Source organism: Hylobates moloch, unplaced genomic scaffold (assembly GCF_009828535.3).
Source record: "Hylobates moloch isolate HMO894 unplaced genomic scaffold, HMol_V3 SCAFFOLD_1, whole genome shotgun sequence".
Classification (NCBI taxonomy): Eukaryota; Metazoa; Chordata; class Mammalia; order Primates; family Hylobatidae; genus Hylobates; species Hylobates moloch.
In genome coordinates, this window is record NW_026652276.1 from 50,480,211 (window position 1) to 50,503,461 (window position 23,251).

The 23,251-nt window shown below is 38.1% G+C and overlaps 1 long non-coding RNA gene across 2 annotated transcripts in view; it reads right to left on the bottom strand.

The window, feature by feature from the left end:
• Positions 1-6,207: 6,207 nt before the first annotated feature.
• Positions 6,208-23,251, bottom strand: part of LOC116810521 (uncharacterized) — a 34,938-nt gene continuing 17,894 nt past the window's right edge. For both annotated transcript variants that reach the window (XR_009213876.1, XR_009213877.1), the window contains exons 2-4: positions 14,660-14,777; positions 11,836-11,949; positions 6,208-6,346 (exon numbers count right to left, since the gene is read on the bottom strand). This is a non-coding gene — a long non-coding RNA (uncharacterized LOC116810521). The remainder of the gene's footprint in view (positions 6,347-11,835; positions 11,950-14,659; positions 14,778-23,251) is intronic.

Below are 23,251 nucleotides of genomic sequence, written 5' to 3' on the forward strand. Positions count from 1 at the left end.
ACCAATGGTCTGTTTTTCCCAGTCACATCTACAAAAATAATTACTTATTCACAAGTGATTAATCTGCCTTGATGACTTAAACTGTTAGTCTAATCACGCAATTACTAGCCAAACAACTAAGAGAGGCTAATAATGAACTTCTAGTTTCAGTTCTAGTTCAAGGAATCCTGGCTTACTTCTAGAGGTAGGCAAGAAATAATTCGAAACAGAAGAAGACTGAATTTTAAACCAACATATTAAACCAACTTAAAGCAGTGACATAGCCAATTTATAAGCATATGAAAATATCCTTGTGTCCTTCCTCTTTTTTTTTTTTTGTTTTTGTTTTTTTTTTTGAGACGCAGTCTCACTCTGTCTCTCAGGCTGGAGTGTGGTGGCACCATCTTGGCTCACTGCAAGCTCCACCTCCCGGGTTCATGCCATTCTCCTCCCTCAGCCTCCCAAGTAGCTGGGCCTGCAGGCGCCCGCTGCCGCACCCAGCTAATTTTTTTTGTATTTTTTAGTGGAGACGGGGTTTCACCGTGTTAGCCAGGATGGTCTCTATCTCCTGACCTCATGATCCACCCGCCTCAGGCTCCCCAAGTGTCCTTCCTCTTATCCACTGATTTTTTTTCTTCTTGCCAGATTCTAATTGCAGAAACTACTATTAGAGATGCTTAAGCTAATCAAGGTCAAAATTTTAACTCCCACAGGATTTTAAAATTTCAAATACCATTGAATTTCTTTTCAATAAATCTTACAAATATATGTTAGATAACAGGCTCTGAAACTGTGGCAATAATCAATAGCTTACCAACCAAAAAGAGTCAAGGACCTGATGGATTCACAGCCAAATTCTACCAGAGGTACAAGGAGGAACTGGTACCATTCCTTCTGAAACTCTTCCAATTGATAGAAAAAGAGGGAATCCTCCCTAACACATTTTATGAAGCCAGCATCGTCCTGATACCAAAGCCTGGCAGAGACACAACCAAAAAAGAGAATTTCAGACCAATATCCTTGATGAACATTGATGCAAAAATCCTCAATAAAATACTGGCAAACCAAATCCAGCAGCACATCAAAAAGCTTATACACCATGATCAAGTGGGCTTCATCCCTGGGATGCAAGGCTGGTTCAACATATGCAAATTAATAAATGTAATCCAGCATATAAACAGAACCAAAGACAAAAACCACATGATTATCTCAATAGATGCAGAAAAGGCCTTTGACAAAATTCAACAACCCTTCATGCCAAAAACTCTCAATAAATTAGGTATTGATGGGACGTATCTCAAAATAATAAAAGCTATCTATGACAAACCCACAGCCAATATCATACTGAACGGGCAAAAACTGGAAGCATTCCCTTTGAAAACTGGCACAAGACAGGGATGCCCTCTCTCACCGCTCCTGTTCAACATAGTGCTGGAAGTTCTGGCCAGGGCAATCAGGCAGGAGAAGGAAATAAAGGGTATTCAATTAGGAAAAGAGGAAGTCAAATTGTCCCTGTTTGCAGATGTCATGATTGTATGTCTAGAAAACCCCATTGTCTCAGCCCAAAATCTCCTTAAGCTGATTAGCAATTTCAGCAAAGTCTCAGGATACAAAATCAATGTACAAAAATCACAAGCATTCTTGTACACCAATAACAGACAAACAGAGAGCCAAATCATGAGTGAACTCCCATTCACAATTGCTTCAAAGAGAATAAAATACCTAGGAATCCAACTTACAAGGGATGTGAAGGACCTCTTCAAGGAGAACTACAAACCACTGCTTAATGAAATAAAAGAGGATACAAACAAATGGAAGAACATTCCATGCTCATGGGTTGGAAGAATCAATATCGTGAAAATGGCCATACTGCCCAAGGTAATTTATAGATTCAATGCCATCCCCATCAAGCTACCAATGACTTTCTTCACAGAATTGGAAAAAACTACTTTAAAGTTCATATAGAACCAAAAAAGAGCCCACATCGCCAAGTCAATCCTAAGCCAAAAGAACAAAGCTGGAGGCATCATGCTACCTGACTTCAAACTATACTACAAGGCTACAGTAACCAAAACAGCATGGTACTGGTACCACAACAGAGACATAAATCAATGGAACAGAACAGAGCCCTCAGAAATAATGCCGCATATCTACAACTATCTGATCTTTGACAAACCTGACAAAAACAAGAAATGGGGAAAGGATTCCCTATTTAATAAATGGTGCTGGGAAAACTGACTAGCCATATGTAGAAAGCTGAGACTGGATCCCTTCCTTACACCTTATACAAAAATTAATTCAAGATGGATTAAAGACTTACATGTTAGACCTAAAACCATAAAAACCCTAGAAGAAAACCTAGGCAATACCATTCAGGACATAGGCATGGGCAAGGACTTCATGTCTAAAACACCAAAAGCAATGGCAACAAAAGCCAAAATTGACAAATGGGATCTAATTAAACTAAAGAGCTTCTGCACAGCAAAAGAAACTACCATCAGAGTGAACAGGCAACCTACAGAGTGGGAGAAAATTTTCACAACCTACTCATCTGACAAAGGGCTAATATCCAGAATCTACAATGAACTCAAACAAATTTACAAGAAAAAAACAAACAACCCCATCAAAAAGTGGGCAAAGGACATGAACAGACACTTCTCAAAAGAAGACATTTATGCAGCCAAAAAACACATGAAAAAATGCTCATCATCACTGGCCATCAGAGAAATGCAAATCAAAACCACAATGAGATACCATCTCACACCAGTTAGAATGGCCATCATTAAAAAGTCAGGAAACAACAGGTGCTGGAGAGGATGTGGAGAAATAGGAACACTTTTACACTGTTGGTGGGAGTGTAAACTAGTTCAACCATTGTGGAAGTCAGTGTGGCCATTCCTCAGGGATCTAGAACTAGAAATACCATTTGACCCAGCCATCCCATTACTGGGTATATACCCAAAGGACTATAAATCATGCTGCTATAAAGACACATACACACGTATGTTTATTGCGGCACTATTCACAATAGCAAAGACTTGGAACCAACCCAAATGTCCAACAACGATAGACTGGATTAAGAAAATGTGGCACATATACACCATGGAATACTATGCAGCCATAAAAAATGATGAGTTCATGTCCTTTGTAGGGACATGGATGAAACTGGAAACCATCATTCTCAGTAAACTATCGCAAGGACAAAAAACCAAACACCGCATGTTCTCACTCATAGGTGGGAATTGAACAATGAGAACTCATGGACACAGGAAGGGGAACATCACACTCCGGGGACTGTTGTGGGGTGGGGGGAGGGGGGAGGGACAGCATTAGGAGATATACCTAATGCTAAACGACGAGTTAATGGGTGCAGCAAACCAACATGGCACATGGATACATATGTAACAAACCTGCACATTGTGCACATGTACCCTAAAACCTAAAGTATAATAATAAAAAAATATATTTATGTTAGACAACAAAACATTCCAATAGCACAGTACATTGAAATATAAAATCTGAAGTTAATTTTTGTATTTCCAGTTACTGCTTGGTAAGAAAGCTTAAAGGAAAGCATACTGTCAGTGCCACCATTCTTGTTTTTAAAAATTCGACATATGTTTCCATTTCAATAAAGACCGTTACAAAATGCATTATGGTCATAGGAAAGAGAATAGAACAACTCAGATTTTCTGATGTATTTTTCTTTTAACTCACCAAGTATTGCTTTCCTCCTATCAAAGAAAGATAGGAAGTACCTAACTTTGAGAGACGCCTCTTCTGTGATCTAACCCTTTAAAGTGGGAAGACAATCCTGTGGCAGGCAGGGAAATGATATTTATTGAACAAGGACATTAGCAACTAGAATAGTTACCTCTACTTTCTCAGTAATAAATGGCAAATTCCAAGCCTTAAGCCTTTTTGTTTGGAAATTCAACAACAATAACAAAATGAGTTCATCTTTCCTTAAGATCCAGTGGCCTTTTTGACATAGAATCCCAGGAAAATAATATTAGGATGTGAAATTCTGTGAATTTTACAAATAAACCATAAATTATATAAAATTAAAAGCAATTTCCTGGCTTTTCAGCACTGACCTTCTAATGCATGCATCCCAGTCAAAGATCAAATGGCAAAAACTTTACATCCTACAAATCCAGCAAAAATCACTTGTAAACATGAAGACATTGGACCCAAATGAACATCAAATGTCTAAACAGAAAACAGCAAGAACCTGCTTGCTTTAGGAATGTTTTAGGATAGAAGATGCTGATTATCAATAAGCAATAACATGGTAGAAACAAAAAGCCAATTTGTTTAGAGCAAAATATAGTATTGAGAATCAGTAACATCCAATTCAGTGCATCAGTCAACATGTTTGGACATTATGTTTGATACAAAGCACAGTTGTGAAGTGGGTGAAGGATTCCAACTCTTCCACTGTGCAATCATGTATCCTTGCCCCACCCAACGGAAATAATAATGCCTTTCAAATATTTCCGTTCCCTGTATCCTTTGCCATCACCTCTCTGTTCTGCTTTTCTAAGCAGCAGGGTCAACCTGGCATTTCCTGGAGGACTGCACCTGTCAGCTGGAATCACCGTTCTTCCAATTGCTGAATCAGCCCACCCTCGTACCACTAGCTGGTAGTGATACAAGGAGACCTTCAAATTCTGTGAATTTTGTGTCCGGATTAGAACAGGCTGTAGGCCAACTTCTTTAAAACCAGAACAGATTTTCAGACATTTATACAATCACATTTCTAATTACAGAGAGCCCAGAAAATACATATCATTTCAGACTTGAATGGACTATTTGATTCCAAGCAAAAATCTTTTATTTTGTCACCCAGATGACTACCATATACTAAGGCCATCATAGTTATTCCTATTGTGGCAGAACATTGTTCTAACTTGAAAAGCCAAGCTTTTAAGGGGAGTTCTGTAAATAGAGTTGAATACTAGACAAACTAACAAAATGAGAAAGAGGCAAGTAGGAATCAGTCATAGGGTTCAAATTTTCAACCTTTGTGACTTTGATCCTTTGCCAACCGTGATTTTTCCACGTAAGCTGATGGATAAAGGCTACACAGAGAACACTGCTGAACCGAAAGAACTTTTCTTATTGAAGAAAAGACTTCAACCTGAACCTGAAAGAACTTTTCTTACTGAAGAAAAGCCTTCAGCAATTCAGAGAGAATAGTCTATTATTTTTCAAGAGAATTCTAGTTAACAATGATATTATGTTATGAATCCATTAAGAAAGCTATATGAGCAAACTCACTCTCTTAGTTCTGGGCACACTAGAATCAGAGCCTCAGACAGCAGTTCTGGTGCATAAGGTTTAGTGAAGCCGTGCTCTTCAGAGAAAGCCAGCAGAGTGCGGTGCAACGCGGGAGAGGAGAGAGGAAAGAGCTCGGCAAGGATGTGGTCCTGTAGAAAGGCCAGTCTTGACCTGATCCATGGGATCACACCACAAAATTAACTATGGCCCTCTCCTTCGATGGAAGGGGGCCATTTGTAGCCCCACAGTCATCAGTCATTGGCTGCCCTTAGTTGGGGCGAGGAGCATGACCTCCTAGGAGATGCAGCTGCCATTCACAATTCTCTAAAAAACGGGGGCAGCTGTGGGTCATTAGAAGCCTACACTCACAGCAATTGGAGAAGGGAGTGACGGGCCAGGTAAGGGATCCAGGCAGGGCACCACAGCATCTACTACACTTGCTAATTGCAGATCACTCAGAAATTGGAAAACCACCTGGGCTCTGTAAAATGTTAGACAGACTGGAAAGGGTCACCTCTGGCATCAACAGGTGAAGTCATTGGGATGAAATGGCTGGCAATCTTACCCGGGTGCCCTTAATTGTATTATACTCCATGCTTTGTGCTTCCTTTGCTTGTTAACAATCTACAGCCTCTGACATAATGTATCCTTAACCTATTTTGGTGTTCTTAATTCAGAATTATTTCTTCTTCCCGCATGAAGAAAAATCTGCCAGTTTTGAGAATATCCATTAAGTTAAGGACACAAAGCAGAACGTTAACATTCAACTTGAAGAGAAAGAAACAGACTTTATATATCACAAAGCACAGTTCTTTTTTAATGGAAGAATGAAGTTTCAGATGGAGAGATGTGGGGACAGAGAAAGAAGCTACCTTCTTTGTACAATTTTTATTTGCATTTGACGAGTGCTGTTCCATGGGAATTCTTTACCCTGTAAAAAATGTCCACCTCTGCTGTTGGTTTGTGATGCTCCCCATTTCTCAAACACGAGCACTTAGAAATTCCAAACTCTCTGATTTTTTTCCTCCCCGACCTTGTGCTAGAGTTGGAGTGATCCACATTTTCTCTGTTGCTCTGTGATATTCTGAAACAATCAAAATAAATTGAATCTTTTATTACCCAATAGGTAGATCAGAAATAAGAACCCAAGGCTGGATAACAATAAATCTGGTGGTGTCTTTACCCAGGTGGGTATTTTGAAGCCAGAGAAAAACTCAGACTTGTCATTTTGTACTTCCAACTTTCTCCTTCTCTATTTTGAGGTGATTAATTTCCTCTGGATATCTAGAGAACAAGATGGCTTTATATTTCAGTTCATTATAAAAACAGAAAAAGAAAGAAAAGATTTGCGTATCTCCATAGGAAAGTCGATTTCTTTCTTTTTTGACCCTAATCAATGAGAAGGCATTAGATATAATGGTTTCAAAATCTTAACTAGAAATGCCAGTTTGGCCACAAAAGGCTTTGTTAAAAGGGCATGTAGGAATCCATGGAGAGGGTCATCATTATAATAATCCACTCAGGATGATTTGATTTCTATAGCTTGATATTTGTCCTGGATTCTGCAGCCAGCCAAGGCAGTGGGAGATTTTCTTCTGAAGCAAACAAATCTCCCTGTTTCGTACTGATTCAACCTAATTCTAGCCACCCGGCCTACACATTATATATTTCCTATTTTGAGAAAAAACAGTCCTGGAACAGGGAGTGGGCAGTGGACTCAATTCTATTTTCCACTAAATTGAGACACCTTACAGATAAGAAAAGCCACATTTTCTGTGACGGGGAAGAAGCAGAATACTTGCTGCAGTGAAAAATCACAAACCAGGAACCAGAGGATAAGAGGAGAATGGCAGATTGACTTCCGGTTACAGGATAGCCATAAGCTCTTACAAGGCTCCCTCTGGCATCCGTCTCTAATTCCTAGGCTCTATGCACATCCATAAAGAAATAGTTTCCCAAAAGTAGACTCATCTGGGAGTAAAATGTCAGCTTTGCAAGGCTTCTGACCCTGCCCTCCCACAATCCAGGCAAGACCTTCAAGTTATAATTAGCTTCGCTGACCCTTCAGTCTCTCCGTTTTTGCATGGCCAATTCACTGCTATTTATATCAGGGCTCAGTGGTGATTTTTGTGGCCACAATTGTGTTCTGACCTTCTCCAGAGAGGATACTGAGGGTCAGGATGGTTTTGTTCATGTCTGGATAGAGTTAATACATCATCTCTAGGATTAGAATTCTAGTTTGAAAGAATGAATGGTAGCTTTTGGTTTTATTTTTGGTACAAGAGAGTAAGGCTTTGCTTTTAATATTTGAATTTAGGTGTGGGGGTCAGTAAATACATTTATGAAATGCCAGTTAGAAGGAGAGAGAAGGTGTAGAAAATGAAAAGTGGAAGAAAACTTCCCACTGAATTTTGCCAGAATTTATTGAAGTCTAAGATTAGAATTGACTTTCTAAGTTAACATTAATTCAAATTTACCTCTTTAATGAGCCTAAGTTCAGTCTCATAACAAACAGTTTCATCTCTTTGGAAATATAATTGAAAAAAAATGCAAGCTAGGTGGACAAAAACACTAAAGCCAGAGGCACATCCTCCTTGCTAATAAAATTAGCTGACATTTATTTTGTATTTGCAGGTGCCAGGTACTGTTAAGAGTCCAATGCTACTGTGAAGTGTTATCACTTCCAGGACACAATCTCTACACTAGTCAGTGGGACTGAAGCCCAGCTGTAACAATTGTTAGCTGTGTGCCCCGCAAAAATATATTTAACCTCTCTATGCTTCTGGTTGTTTTTTTTTTTCAACTGTAAAATTGGTGTTAGAAATAATCCTCACCTCATTTCAATTCAAGATCGTGAACAGATATCCACATTCTCAACTTCATTACAGCATTATTCACAAAGCCAAAATGTAGAAACAAACTAAACATCTATACGTGGATAAATGGTTTTATAAAATGTGGTATATACATACAGTAAAAATAGTATTCAGCCTTTAAAATAAAAAGAAAAGGAGGAAATCCTGCCATTTCTGATAACATGGATGAATCTTCAGGACATTATCCTAAGTGAAATAAACTAGTCATAGAAAGAGAAACATTATATTATTTGACTTACATAAAGTATCGAGAATAGTCACATTCAGACTAGAAACAGAGAGAAGAATAGTGGTTGCCAAAGCTTCAGGGATGAGGAATTATTGTTCAATGGGTGTAGAGTTTTAGTTATGCAAAATGAATCATTTCTAGAGACCTGCCCTCCAGTGTTGTGCCATTGTTAACAATAATGTGTTGTACACTTAAAAATGTATTAAGGAGGCAGATCTCATTTTAAATTTTTTTACTACAATTTTTTTTTGAAAACTGAAAAATACTAAATCACTACTTCACAAGATGCTATAAAGTTAAATCAGTGCATGTGAAACACCGGCACAGAACCTGGCACATGGAAAGAGCTTACATAAATGTTGGTTATTACTATGATCCACTTATTAAATGAAAAAGTGGAGGTTTAAAAGGGTAATTTGTTCAAGGTCACACAGGGAAAGATCGGCAAAGCTGAGATTTGAATGCAGGTGGTCTAGCTTAAAGTCCATGTGCTTTTGTGGTAAACCTTAATACCTCTCTGGCAGGCACATCCCCAAGGACTCAATGTGATTGGAGTCAGCCCTACCTGATGTGGCAGAAGCAGCACAGCAATCAGACGCCCATGGGTTCCTTTTGGCCAACAGCTTGTGGCAGACCATGAGTCTAAGAATTAGTAGCTACTACAAAGGCTGATGGTGCCACAAATTTAAAGACAGTGGGAAGGAAGACCTTCATTTCTCCGTGAAAAAACTTGATGTGGGAAAGTTTCTTGGCTAAAACTAGATTTCTCTCATGTGAAATTAAGGCATGATTATGAAATAAAAAAACTTATGAATTTACAGCTTTCGTGGGGGCATAATATTTCACTTAAAGCAAAGAGAAATTACCTTTAGTGGTAGAAGGGTACCCATGTTCCTAACTAATCATTTTATCCTCATGTTGTGCCCAATACTATATCATACCATATCTCATTTCATCTCTATTGAAACTCCATGAAGTAGAAATTATTAGCTTTGTTTTATGAATGAGAAAATAGAGAGGTTAAATAACAAGGTCACAAAACGGCAGAGCTAGAATTTGGACCCATGTCTGCCCGTCCTAAAACTCAGTGTTTTAACTGTGAAACCAATACTGCCTTGTTGTTTGTGGTTGTGGTGATCTGTTTATGTACAAAAATCACAGTAAGGAATATTTAGATAAGGCTCTCTCCTTATACAATAGTATGACCTTAGCATGGCTTGTTACATATAGAAGAAACCTAATAAATGTTTTTGTTTTTTTCCTTCTAACCATACACTTGCAACGTACTTTGGAATTTTAAATGATTTGTACTTCTCTTCTATTAAGCAAAGCTAAGAAAGGCATTATTACTCCCACTTTAACTGGTGGGAATTCTGAGACTTATAAAAGTGACTTGCTCCAGCCCTAAAGTTTTAAAGTAGTGTCTTATCTCTAGTCCCCTGGGCTTTTTCCTACACTTCATTCTCTACCTTTGGAAACATTTTCCAGAATAGGTGATTAGAGGGTATAGAAATACGATAAATTTTCTATAAATGTAAATAATTTGTATCAAGAGGCAAATACTTCAGATTCCATAGAGGTGAACCAAGAACATTTCCTGAAACCCTGTCTCTACTAAAAATACAAAAATTAGCCCAGCGTGGTGGCACGTGCCTGTAGTCCCAACTACTCAAGAGGCTGAGGCAGGAAAATCGCTTGAACCCAGGAGGCAGAGGTTCCAGTGAGCCGAGATTGTGCCATTGCACTCCAGCCTGGGTGATAGAGCAAGACTCCGTCTCAAAAAAAAAAAAAAAAAAAAAAAAAAAAAAAAACACAGCATTTCCGTGGAGAAAGTCTGTGAACATATGAGGCTCCCAAGACTGATAGATGCCCTTGGGTTCTATCCTGTTGCCCTAGATAGACTGCAAATACTATGGGGTTTGCAGGTTTCAGGCTGCTGGATGGCCAAAAGCGCCTCTCAGCTGTTGGTGGGAGAATTAAAAGGTTAAAAGGGAAGCAATGGTATAGAAAGTGTAGTAACTGGGAGACTGCATTACGGTGTTTGTTTGTTTGTTTGTTTGTTTGTTTGTTTGTTTGTTTTGAGACAGAGTTTTGCTCTTGTTGCCCAGGCTGGGGTGCAATGGTGCGATCTCAGCTCACTGCAACCTCTGCCTCCTGGGTTCAAACCATTTTCCTGCCTCAGTCTCCCGAGTAGCTGGGACTACAGACATGCACCACCATGCCTGGATAATTTTGTATTTTTAGTAGAGACAGGGTTTCACCATGTTGGTCAGGCTGGTCTCGAACTCTCGACCTCAGGTGATCCACCAGCCTTGGCCTCCCAAAGTGCTGGGATTATAGGCATGAGCCACCATGCCCAGTCTATGTTTGTTTTCTATGAGGGGATTAAAGCAAAAGGGAAAAAAAAACAAACACAGCCAAATGTCTGCTACACAGCCATATACACAATGGCAAGCCCCTTAGCATAGAGCCATTTATCATTTATACGTGCCTCAACTTTAGCTTTGAACTGAATGCTCAAAATTTAAAAATGATAATAATAAACAAAAAAAGGCCTCATTTTCCCTTTCTACAGGATCAGGAGAGGGGAAAGGTAAGTTTGCAAGTAGAAAAAGCTTCGATTTCGTGCACATATTTATGCAGGAAAAAAAAATGTCTTCACTGCCATCTCCAGACAAGAGCACCCTGTGCCGGTCAAGAACTTGTGTCTCATCATAGGCACTCAAGACATGCTTATTGGATGAGGAACCTGGGGCTCTTAAACTGATGGAGATGGCATCAGTCCTGCTCTGGAGGGAGTTGCAGTTGAAAACTTCTGACATTAACCCAGACAAAAATGGACAAGCTATCTAGATAATGCACTCAGAACTTTGAGCAATCAAATAAATATCTAGTTTGATTTTTTTTACATCACTTATAGTCACAAACTGCTTAATTTCCAACCATTCTATGGGTAACCTTAGTTCACAGACTACTAAAATAAAGTCACAGTACATTTTGAAAAATGCCCTTCAGCAACATAAATAAGAAGCCATTTTTGACTGGAGATGAGTAGAATGTTTTAAAGATGCATTAGGAGGCATTTGTGAGTGAATCTTGCATAAGAATTTCCTCTCAATTCTTTTGAAAGGTAAGTAAAATCGGCAGCTACACTAGTCTCCAATTGGACGTAGATTTAATTATTCTGGCTAGCTCAGAAGAGATCTAATGATTCTAATGGATTCTTCAACTTTCCTAAGTGGTTCTCCACACTTGGCTGTGTCCAGTCACAGTGGACTTAATGACACACGTGTGGAAATGGAGCCACGATGGGGGTGAAAAACCCCACAGACAGTGTCTGACAATTTTGCTTCCTGGCATTCCAAGATCTGCCACACCAGCTGATGTTACACCCTGATGTGCCCTCGTGTCCCTTTATGTTAACTTCCTATAATTTCTCATTCTTCTTCTATATTATTTCCACGATACCTTTTGATGGACATACCACACAATCACTTAGGCTTATTTTCTATTGTCTGAAACTCTTCTTGTGAAAGTCTTCTGGGACTGCTGGAGAGCCTACTTCCATCACAGTGAAAAGGACTAAAACATAACGAAGAGAGAAATGAGTTTGTAAATGCAGTCTGGAGAGGTCAGACTAAATATTTTGTTAAAGATGGTCTCAGGAGTAATATTTGTTCATGAGGCAGACATGAACATTTCCACTAAGAATCAATAGTGAGCCCATTTGCACTGCGCTTAATGTTCAAAGTGTTTCTGTGCATTTATCCCACCTCGTGCACTTTCTCTCTATAAATAAATATCAGTGGTGGTGGCTGTCTGTGTTTCAAAATGCTGCTGCCAGTCATGTTGTTATCCCTGCCTGAGAGTGGAGCTGAAAAGACCAATGCATCGCTATCCATCTTTTATAGCCTGCATTCAAGCAAAGGTTTTCCTGGTAGGGCAGTTCTAATTGCACTTTGCTTCTCGTCTTTTAACTCCACAGTCTGTCTGATGCTCTGAAGCCTCTGTTTGGAACAAGACACCCTATTTCTGCAGGCTAAACACTCATCTCCCAGAAAATTCTGATGATTTTGTTTCCCACTATTCCAAAGCCCTGCAGACCAAATGATGGGATGCTTCTGGATTCCTGTATATTATGTCTTCTGCCTGATCCCCTTACAGATGTCAGCCTCTCTCAGCACAAATCCTGGGACTGCTTCCTTTATTTCCCTTCCATACTTGTTCTGGCCAATGAAACAATGTTATAGCAAGCAGTTCTTCAAAAGAGAGGGAGTATGGCATAGTTGGACGGGCGTGGACAGACCTTGGTTTAATTCCCAACTTGGCTACATACCTGGCAAATTAATAAACTTCTTTAAGCTTCAGTTGTCTTATATATCAAAACAGTATAAAAATTCCAAGCTTGAATGCGTGTCATAAAGATTAAAATAATACCTGGAAAGGACCTGGCTCATAATGGGCAGGCTATAGAGAAGCCACCATTACTTAATTCTGATAAAACTCTCCAAGTTCTAGAAGAAGATACCACATTAGTTAGGAAGCTGGTAAAATAAGCTATTTGTAGACTGCAGATCATTTGGCAGGCGGTTTGAACCCATGCTTACTGTGTCCATCTAACATTTGAAGAATAGCCTGACCTTTTTAACTGACTTTTGGGATTTCCCAGTGTCTCTCAGTACATCTTTGGACAGTATGCCAGCCACTAGCAGAATCAGCAGCAGATGTACAGCGGTCTATTGCTGATGGAAATCTTTGACTGGAGCAAACTAGAATATGACCCTTTTCTCCTTCAAGTTTATCATCAATCAGTGATGCTCTGCCAGCTCTCTATAAAGGGGATCCTAACCTCCTTTTGCCCTTACACTTCGAGAAAAGATAAGCAGCAACCAGAAGTTCCCGTGAAGTAAGTCTGCAAGGACTTCCTAGCACATGGAACAAGGATAAGCACCCAATAAGCACTCAAGAAGCATTGGACATAAGGAAGAATGAATGAATGACTTTATGTCCTAGTGAAAGAATTTCCTGTGGACCTGAAAATATTGGTGTGCCCACAAGTCCTTACATTCTCACATGTTTGAACATAACTCTGTAAAATAACACTGGAACTCCTCTAGCTCCATTGTATTCCAGTGATAGTAGGTCACCATCAATATCTAAATAAATGATTGCACCTAAGTAAATGTCAAAACAGTCCGATTTCAAACTGAATTGGGGCCTTAGTGGTTTGCCCTTATCTATCTTTCCTGTGCATCTATAATATCGGCCATGTAGCAGAGCTCACATCCACTCTCCCACATTTCACTGTGCTTCCCATGTGCCTTTAAGGAATCATTCTTGATCTCAGCCATAAAATTGGAAAGCTGCATAACTGACAAGATGATCCCTGAAGGCAGCTGAAACATGAGGTAGATTGAAACCGACAGTTAATTTGTAGCAGTAAAAAATAATGATATCATCATAAAACAAGTTTAAGATCAGACTGGGCTCAAACACTGTGCACCCACAGGATATATAGATGGGTATTGTCAAGCTTAAATAACAAAGCAAAACAAAACTGAACCTCCCAGCTTCACCAAGCCCGCTTCATTGGCTTTTTTATGGTACACTATCACCATCTGCTGGCTGCAGCCCATAAAATGTCCAGCATTCTCTAAGTCCTGGAATATTCCATTCTGCAGAGCCTGATGTTAATTAGTATGCACCAGGAAATATATTAACCTCACAATATCATTGAAATGGTACAAATAAGTCAGGTCTTCTTAGAATACCAAACAAATAAAAGATCCCAAGAGACTAGAGATTGCCAAAGGCACCCACCGTGCTCTGCCACGCCTGAAAGCTGCACCTGCTGGGTGCGCACAGCCTAGCATATTCTCTTTTTATTCCCAAGCTCTTTCTTTACAGGCATTCACTTTCCGACTTCCTCCTCTCCAGCTGCCTTCTCTACCAGGCATCCTACACGACACTGCAGTGATAGGCAAAGCAGCAGCTCTCAGCTAAAAACAGCCTCCTCCTAGATATCTTAAAGAAAGAAAACCACTGACGCATCCTCTTCAAGGAAAGCAAAGCCCCAGCAGGACTGAGCAAAGAAAGAAAGGATATTGTTGCCTCTCCAAACTCTGAAAGCAATATTTTGCATGATTTTTCTCAAGGCTTGCCTTGCATTGTTTCTGGATTCCCTAACTCAGCAACAAGTGATGCTTTGGAGGGAGAAAAGATAGAGTATAAGCAAATAAAATATAGCCAACTATACACCCCTACCCATTTTATATTATGTGTGCACTCTTACCATTTTAGACCCTGTCTTCCTGGCATTGCAGGCCTCTGACTTTTCAACCATCCTGGGGGTAAAAGAGGCTTTAGAAAACGTTCCTTCTTCACAGCTTGTTTTTGTTTCTTCCGATTATCTGCAATGAAAATTCTTTATTGAATGAGTATGTAATAGTTGTGTAATAAAACAATTTATAAAAATCCTTCAATTTTTATATATTAAGAAAATTTTCCTGCTGCTAATATTTTCATGACAAGAATTAGATTATAATTGCTCTCAGATAAAATATTTAGTTCTTATTTAACAATAATGTAAATTTATCGTAAGATGTTTTCCCTGGAAAGACCACGCCTAGTGTAGCAGAAACAAGTGACATACTCTAACTTGGGCACACATCTATAATTGAACAGGCTATCCCTGTTAGAAGAGCATAGCAACTCTATACACAAAACACACTGAACAGTTATTCCATCCTGAACAGTACCATCCTTGCATCTGTTTAAACAATTAGTTCACTCTCCTAAACACTCTGAGATGTGAACTTTAGTTCAAAGGCGTTCTACATTTTCCTCCTGATGCTGTAATTTTAGAAGCAGACCACTTACAGGTTAGGAGATTTCTGCATTACAAAGTAAACCCTTATAAAGCAATACATCCTTGAATAAAATTTCCATCTAAATTATTTTTGTTTGTAATAACCAGTGAATATATTTTTAAATGTTCAATATCATCAAAATAACTAACAGCAAATTACCTAAAGTAAAATAACAATGAATTTTTTCTTATCAAATAGCAAAGGATTTTTAACAAATAATACCAATGCGGTCAAGCAACTATGCACTACTATCAAAAGTGTAATTCAAAGTAACCCTTCTAGAGGGTAATTTGGCATTGTCTATTAAAAGTCTTTTTTTTAATGTATATATCTTGTGGTTTGTACATTTTAGCATTAGACTTTTGTCCTAAAAGAATAATCATAGCTAATGAATACAACATATGACATCACAGCTTTTTTATATAATTTATATACAACATCATAGCGTTATTTATAAGAGAAGTTTTTAGCATTCGGATGTGGTAGGCTGAAAAATGGCCTCCCCAAAGATGTCCATGTCCTTATCCCTGGAACCTGTGAATATGTTACCTTACTTGGTTGAAATTACTTTGCAGATGTGATTAAGGTAAGGATCTAGAGATGGAAGGATTAGGCTGAACCACCTGGGTGGGCCCTGTGAAATCACCAGAGTCCTTATAAGCGGAAGGCAAATGATTCTAAGTCATAGAAGGTGATGGGACAATGGAAGCAGAGTTCGATGTGATGCTCTTTGAAGGTGGAAGAAGGGCCCATGTGCCAAGGAATGCAGGCAGCAGGCTCTAGAAGTTGGAAAAGGAAACAGGCTTTCCCCGCTAGAGACTCTAAAAGGAACACAGCCAGCCGTACGGACACACTGATTTCAGGACTTCTGACCTCTAGAACTATAAGATAATACATTTTGTATTGTTTTAAGCAACTGAGGACTCCAAAAGCCTTATTCTTAAGGGTCTGAGTTATAAAAGACGGTCTTTTCTATTTTTTTATTTTTTTATTTTTTTTTTTTGTACTTTAAGTTCTAGTGTACATGTGCAGAACATGCAGGTTTGTTACATAGTTATACGTGTGCCATGGTGGTTTGCTGCACCCATCAACTCGTCACCTATATTTGGTATTTCTCCTAATGCTCTCCCTCCCCTAACCCGGCACCCCTGACAGGCCCTGGTGTGTGATGTTCCCCTACCTGTGTCCATGTGTTCTCATTGTTCAACTCCCACTTATGAGTGAGAATATGTGGTGTTTGGTTTTCTGTTCTTGTGTTAGTTTGCTGAGAATGATGGTTTCCAACTTCATCCATGTCCCTGCAAAGGACATGAACTCATCCTTTTTATGGCTGCATAGTATTCCATGGTGTATTTGTGCCACATTTTCTTTATCCAGTCTTTCACTGATGGGCATTTGGGTTGGTTCCAAGTCTTTGCTATTGTGAACAGTGCCACAATAAACATACATGTGCATGTGTCTTTATAGTAGAATGATTTATAATCCTTGGGTATATACCCAGTAATGGGATTGCTGGGTCAAATGATATTTCTAGTTCTAGATCCTTGAGGAATCACCACACTGTCTTCCACAATGGTTGAACTAATTTACACTACCACCAACAATGTAAAAGCATTCCTATTTCTCCACATCCTCCCCAGCATCTGTTGTTTCCTGACTTTTTAATGATCGCCATTCTAACTGGCGTGAGATGGTATCTCATTGTGGTTTTGAGTTGCATTTCTCTAATGACCAGTGATGATGGGCTTTTTTTCATATGTTTGTTGGCTGCACAAATGTCTTCTTTTCAGAAGTCTCTGTTCATATCCTGTGCCCACTTTTTGATGGGGTTCTTTTTTTCTTGTAAATTTAAGTTCTTTGTAGATTCTGGATATTAGCCCTTTGTCAGATGGGTAGATTGCAAAAATTTTCTCCCATTCTGTAGGTTGCCTGTTCACTCTGATGGTAGTTTCTTTTGCTGTGCAGAAGCTCTTTAGTTTAATCAGATCCCATTTGTCTATTTTGCCTTTTGTTGACATTGCTTTTGGTCTTTTATTCATGAAGTTTTTGCTGATGCCTATGTCCTGAATGGTATTGCCTAGGTTTCCTTTTTTAATCTAGTGTCTTTATGTTGAAAATAATCTAAAGAATGTCAATGTAAAGATATTCTGGATGATCTGGTAGACCACCTCAGCTCTGCTATGATTTTGATGCCAAGTTTGTGTTTGCGCTTATATTCACAATAGTGCCAAGGAAGGGCAAATCTCCTAGAGAACAAGGAGGCCACAGCAGTTGTGGGAGAGCTGAATTATCACTTAGAAAATAGCTGTTAATGTCATATTTACACTGTGAGGAGCTATCTTTGAATCTAACAAGATTAAGTTTAGTAGTTAAGAATTTTTGTTTAAACTTTTGATGGTACTGTACTTTGAGGTGCACTGTTACACTGATTGATCCATAAAAACAATGAATCATTGGCTTAAAATAAGTTTATTGTCGAAGAAAAATATGATTATATTCAAGATGACTGAAATGATAGTCCATCAGGCTCGAAATCAAATGAAGCACGCCAAGAAAATATAAAACGCTTATCATCCTACTATTAAATATCAGCTATCACTTTAAGTAACTGTTGACATTTCACTTATATTAATTTTATATCAAAATTTAAACATAAATTTGTATTGGTTTTGTTGTTGTTAGCATCATAAAAAATTTATTCTAATTTTATATTTCTACATAGCGGGGGAAAAACATAATGAAAATAACATAAATCAAGCCTGGAGGGAGCATGACAATTTATCTTTCCTTTGAAAAGGATCCATACATTTGCTCAAGTATGAAAAATGTAGAGTTAATTAATTATGTTGCTCCCCTTGATGGAATACTATTCAATCATTAGGAATGATGTGATAAAAAACATTTAATGAAATGGTGAAATGATCAGAATATGTTGATAAAATTTAAAAGTAGTTACAAACTGTTACAGTAAGGTTCTAATGTTAAAAAAGAAATAAATTTCTATACATAGAAAAATGAACAGAAAGATACAGATGGTCCCCAATTTATAATAGTTTGACTTATGATTTTTTGACATTATATTGGTACAAAATCAATATGTATTCAGTAGAAACCATATTTTGAAATTGGAATTTTGATCTTTTCTCAGGCTAATGGTATGAAATACAATACTCTTACATGAGATAGTCAACACTTTATTATAAAATAGGCTTTGCATTACATGATTTTGTCCAACTGTAGGCTAATATATGTGTTCTGCACACATTTAAGGTAGCTTTGGATAAGCTATAATGTTCAGTAGGTTTGGTACGTTAAATACATTTTCAATTTATGATATTCTCAACTTACAATGAGGTTATTTCCCAAAAACAAATACTCTTCAACTTACAGAAATAACCCCATCATAAATTGATGAGTATCTGTATACAACTAAACAATAATATATTGCTGGTTTTGATTTTGTTTTCCTTATAATTTTTGCTATTTTCAAAATTTTCTGAAACAAATATTACTTTTGCAATGAGAAAATAGATTTTTGAATAATAAATCTAGGGTCAAAACATTATTTCATCTTGGCCCTGACTTCAGAGTGTTTAAAAATTGGAATGACAGATTTGTTTCTCAATGTCTAGAAGACAACTTTGCTGATCAATATAAGCTCTGCTCCCCTATAAGAAAAGCAGAGTGTCAATGAAAAAAACTCTACAAATCCAACACTTGCCCTCAGAACAACTGTGGGAAGTGTGTGTGTGTGTGTGTGTGTGTATTTACTTATTTATAAATGTATATACAATCATTCTCCAGGAAACCTGTTTTCTTAATGTTTAAATTATTTAATTAACACGAAGTCATTTTCCTAGTGAGATATTTGGAATACACCTTTTCATTCACTGGGCCACCATACTTTTTCTTCTTCCAATCAACTAATATTTCAAATCCATGACTTTTTGAAAAACTATGTATCCCTTCTCATATCGTTAAGTTTGACTTCCGAAACTTTTACTGTAAGTTTAAATGATCATGATTATTTACATATTAACATATGCATCAAATGTATATTTTTCAAAAACCTTGGGGCTGAAAATTTCATTCATTAAGTGTATAGAAAATGTCAGTAGAACTAATTGGCAAACCTTGTCTTCACTGTCAAACCAATCAACCAAGTCAGACTTACTAACAGAAAATGTCTGGCTTCCTTGTTTATTTTTAAGAAACATCACTGAATTGCATCTTGTACTTCCTTACCTATGAATTCAAATTCATTTTTAGATAGACTGAGACAGAAAGACATGAGTTTGTTAACAGAATGATATGAAAATAAGATGTATCATGTTTCAGTAATTCTCAGCAAAGCTTTCACTTTTATAGGAGTGATTCAATCTCAAATACCAGCACTGTACACCATGGTAAGATTAGAGGTGGGTGAGAGATGTAATTTTCTTATAGAGAATACAGGAGAGTGATTATAAAAGGGGAAGTGGGGCAGGAAAACTGGCCCACCATCACCATCCTCTCCAGAAGATTAGTGGTAGGAAAACATACACATTGTCTTAGTCTGTGCTACCACAACAAAATATTGTAGATTGGGTCATTTAACAAGAACAGACATGTATTTCTCACACTTCTGTAATCTGGGAGGTCCAAGATCAAGGCCGCATCCTCCAGAGGGGCAGAATGTTGTGGGCTCACCTGGCAGAAGAGCTGAAGAGCAAGCTGAGGACTGCCTGAAGCCTCTTTCATAAGGGCCTTTATCCCATTAATGAAGGAAAAGCCCTCATGACCTCATCACCTTTTAGTGGTCTCAACCCTCCATACTGTCGTATTGGCAACACCTGAATTTTGGAGGGGACACATTTAAACCATAGCACACATACAAGCTGGGGATTTGGCCATTGGTTCCCTTAAAGGTATCCATGACCTTGTAGCTCCTAGAAAGTCTGTGTACCTCCAGGTTTCTGTGGACTCTTGTTTGAAAATTGCTGTTATAAATGCAAACAAGCAGAAATATTCTATCCAACCAAAACTAGAAGTGGATTTATTAAATCAGAATACAAGTCTTGATACCAGAGCTTAGAGTACAAAACACTCATGAAAACATATAGGACTCCCTCTTCTAATGAGTTCGAAGTTTTTTGTCAGATAACATGCACCTTTTCCAGGTAGATTATGCAGATAAAATTCTCACAATCATAAAGTCTCAAGATTTAACATAAGAAAATGCCTCTGAATTGTCCAAAAATTTCAGTAATTAAAAAAAAAAAATCCTTTCTCCAGGACTTGTGCAACTCAGCCTTTGGGATGCATATGTAAATTATTTAGTTATGGCCTCCTTTTGTCTTCCTTATTCTGTCCCCCTTATATAAAGACTTTCATTAGGTTTTAGACTACAGGGTAATCATTATTGTGATTAAATTAAACAATCTACCAGAAAAATGTTTTAGTGCATACTCCAGGCAGGCACTGTGCTAGATTGTAAGAAATCTGTTATCAGATCACACCTTAATGCCCATGACATAGGGAAAATGACTAGATGTAGATGAACTCCTAAATGGCATGTTGGTATTTCATAATAGTATCATACTCCATTTGGATTTAAAGTGTTACAACAAAATACTCCCATTCAGTAAATCTGTCTAATGTTAACCTAATTTTGAAAAAACAAGTTATCTAATGTTCCCGCATAGCCCCTTTCTTGACTAGAAGCAAAGAGCTTCTCTGTGCTTGCTAGAAATCTCCAGCCACTCAGCTAGCATCAGCAGGATTCCATCTGTTTGTATCTATGTTCCCTGATCAAAATCTTTTCTCTTTTGTTAAACTCTCTGCAGTCCAGCCGTAATGGCATTATTCCTCCCCAATCCCAGGAATTGTCATAAACTGGCCTTTTTCCGGAATGTGCATCTCCCTCCCTCTCCCCTGCTAAACTCTCTCCATCTCTTCAGATCGCAGCACGGTATGAAAGACTCCGTTCTGTGCTTCTGCAGAGCTTCGTACTTCGAATGGCAGTTTGTAATCACATCTTTGTTTCTTTGACTATTTGATTAATATCTATCCCTCCCACTAGCCTGGAAGACCCATGAGAGCAGGGTCTATGAATGATTCATCACCATCGCATCCTTACCATTCCTGGAACCCAGAAGAAGCTAAATAACTCTCTGTTAACAACATGAATGGTCTGACCCTGCTTGAGAAACACAAAACCTAGGTCACCAAAGTAATCATGCATCCGTTAATGACAGGGATACGTTCTGAGGAATGCATCATTAGTAATTTCGTTGTTGTGAGAACGAAATATTCTTACAACATATAGTGTACTTACAGAAACCTAGATGGGATAGCTACTATACACCTAGGCTCTATGGTGGTATAGCCTGTTCCTCCTAGGCTACAAACCTGTATAGCCTATTACTGTGCTGAACAATGTAGGTAATTATAACACAATAATTATTCACGTATTTAGACATATCTAAACATAGAAAAGATACAGTAAAAATACAGCGTAAAAGATAAAAAATGATATGCCCGCCTACAGCATGTAGCATGAATGAAGTATGCAGGACTGGAAGTCGCTCTGGGTGAGTCAATCAGTGAGTGATAAGTGAATGTGAAGGCCTAAGACACTGCTGCACACTACTATAGATTTTACAAACACTGTACACTTAGGATACATTAAATTTATTTTTAAAATTAAGCAATTGTGCTATGACATTACTATGACTACATCACTAGATGACAGGAATTTCTTAGCCCCATCATAATCTTATGGTACCACCATCATATATGTGCTCTATCACCGACAGAAACGTCATCATGCAGCACGTGGCTGTGTATTCAGAAGGGCCATTCTCTGAGTATAGTCTGCAACCCAACCCTTGCTTTGCAAGGTCCAGGGAAACTGTGAGGTATGTAATGTTCCATAAGACCTTTTCAGAAACTTCCCTAGTTAATAGGGAGCCAATGAGGTAGAAATGAAAAGTGTGCTCCCCTCTTGGTCAACACTACAGTTCACTCTACTGGGCCCACACCCTTCAATGATCATTTTTCTGGGTCTTTTCCATTGGACCCTAGTTTCATCTGTCTCACTCACTCCTGAATCACCAGCACTTAACAGACTGCCTGCTACATATTAGGTGCTCAATAAATATTTATTGAATAAATCAATGGTCAATCAACACCTGACCTAAGACTTCCCCTTAGCACACAGTTCCCTGATGCTGCCCAGTGGCAGAGTGTGTGGCACATATGCATTTGAGTTTTTCCACATTAATCTCACTTTCCCTTTCTAAGTCACTAATTATGTTTTCTCCTTGACTCATTAATTTCCACACATAAACTGCCATTTCTCTCTGAAAGGTTGGTAGCAAAATAAGTTGACCAAAAGGACTTTCTTTTTCTCAAAACTCAAAAAACTAAAGAAGAAAAATTGTCCGACTCTTTTTTTCAACCAAATGTGCCTTTGAAAGATTTGATATTTGAGCTCAGCATCCAATTCTCCAATTATCTAAATAATTCCACAAGTACAAAATACCATATTTACATATGCAAAGCAAGAACAAGAAATTAGAATACTTAATTTATTCACACAATTGAATGTTGAAACAACTGCAAATTCAGACACTTCATTTTTTTTTTTTTTGCAAATTCACATGTCCAAAGTAGCCTTATAATGTACTTCTTTATATAGCATCATGGTCCTCAAAATCTCATCTTCAAACAATTGACATTTTAGGGACTTAAGTATTTAGGTAAATATTTGAAATATGTTTGCAAATTGAGGTTCCATAAGCAAGGTTGTTAACTTACAATCCTTACCTGAAAATGAGATCATTGGTTTGCAAACATTTTGTTCTAATGCCTAGGTGAGGAAGGAGGAGGGGGTACATTGATAGCTTAATAGCTTTTTCTTCCCAGGTAGACTCATTTAGGATGAAAGTGATTATTCAGAAATCCATTTTATTCCAAGCAAATGTCTTTACCCTGGGAAAATAAATAGAGCTACTTCTGGCGATTGTTGCCAT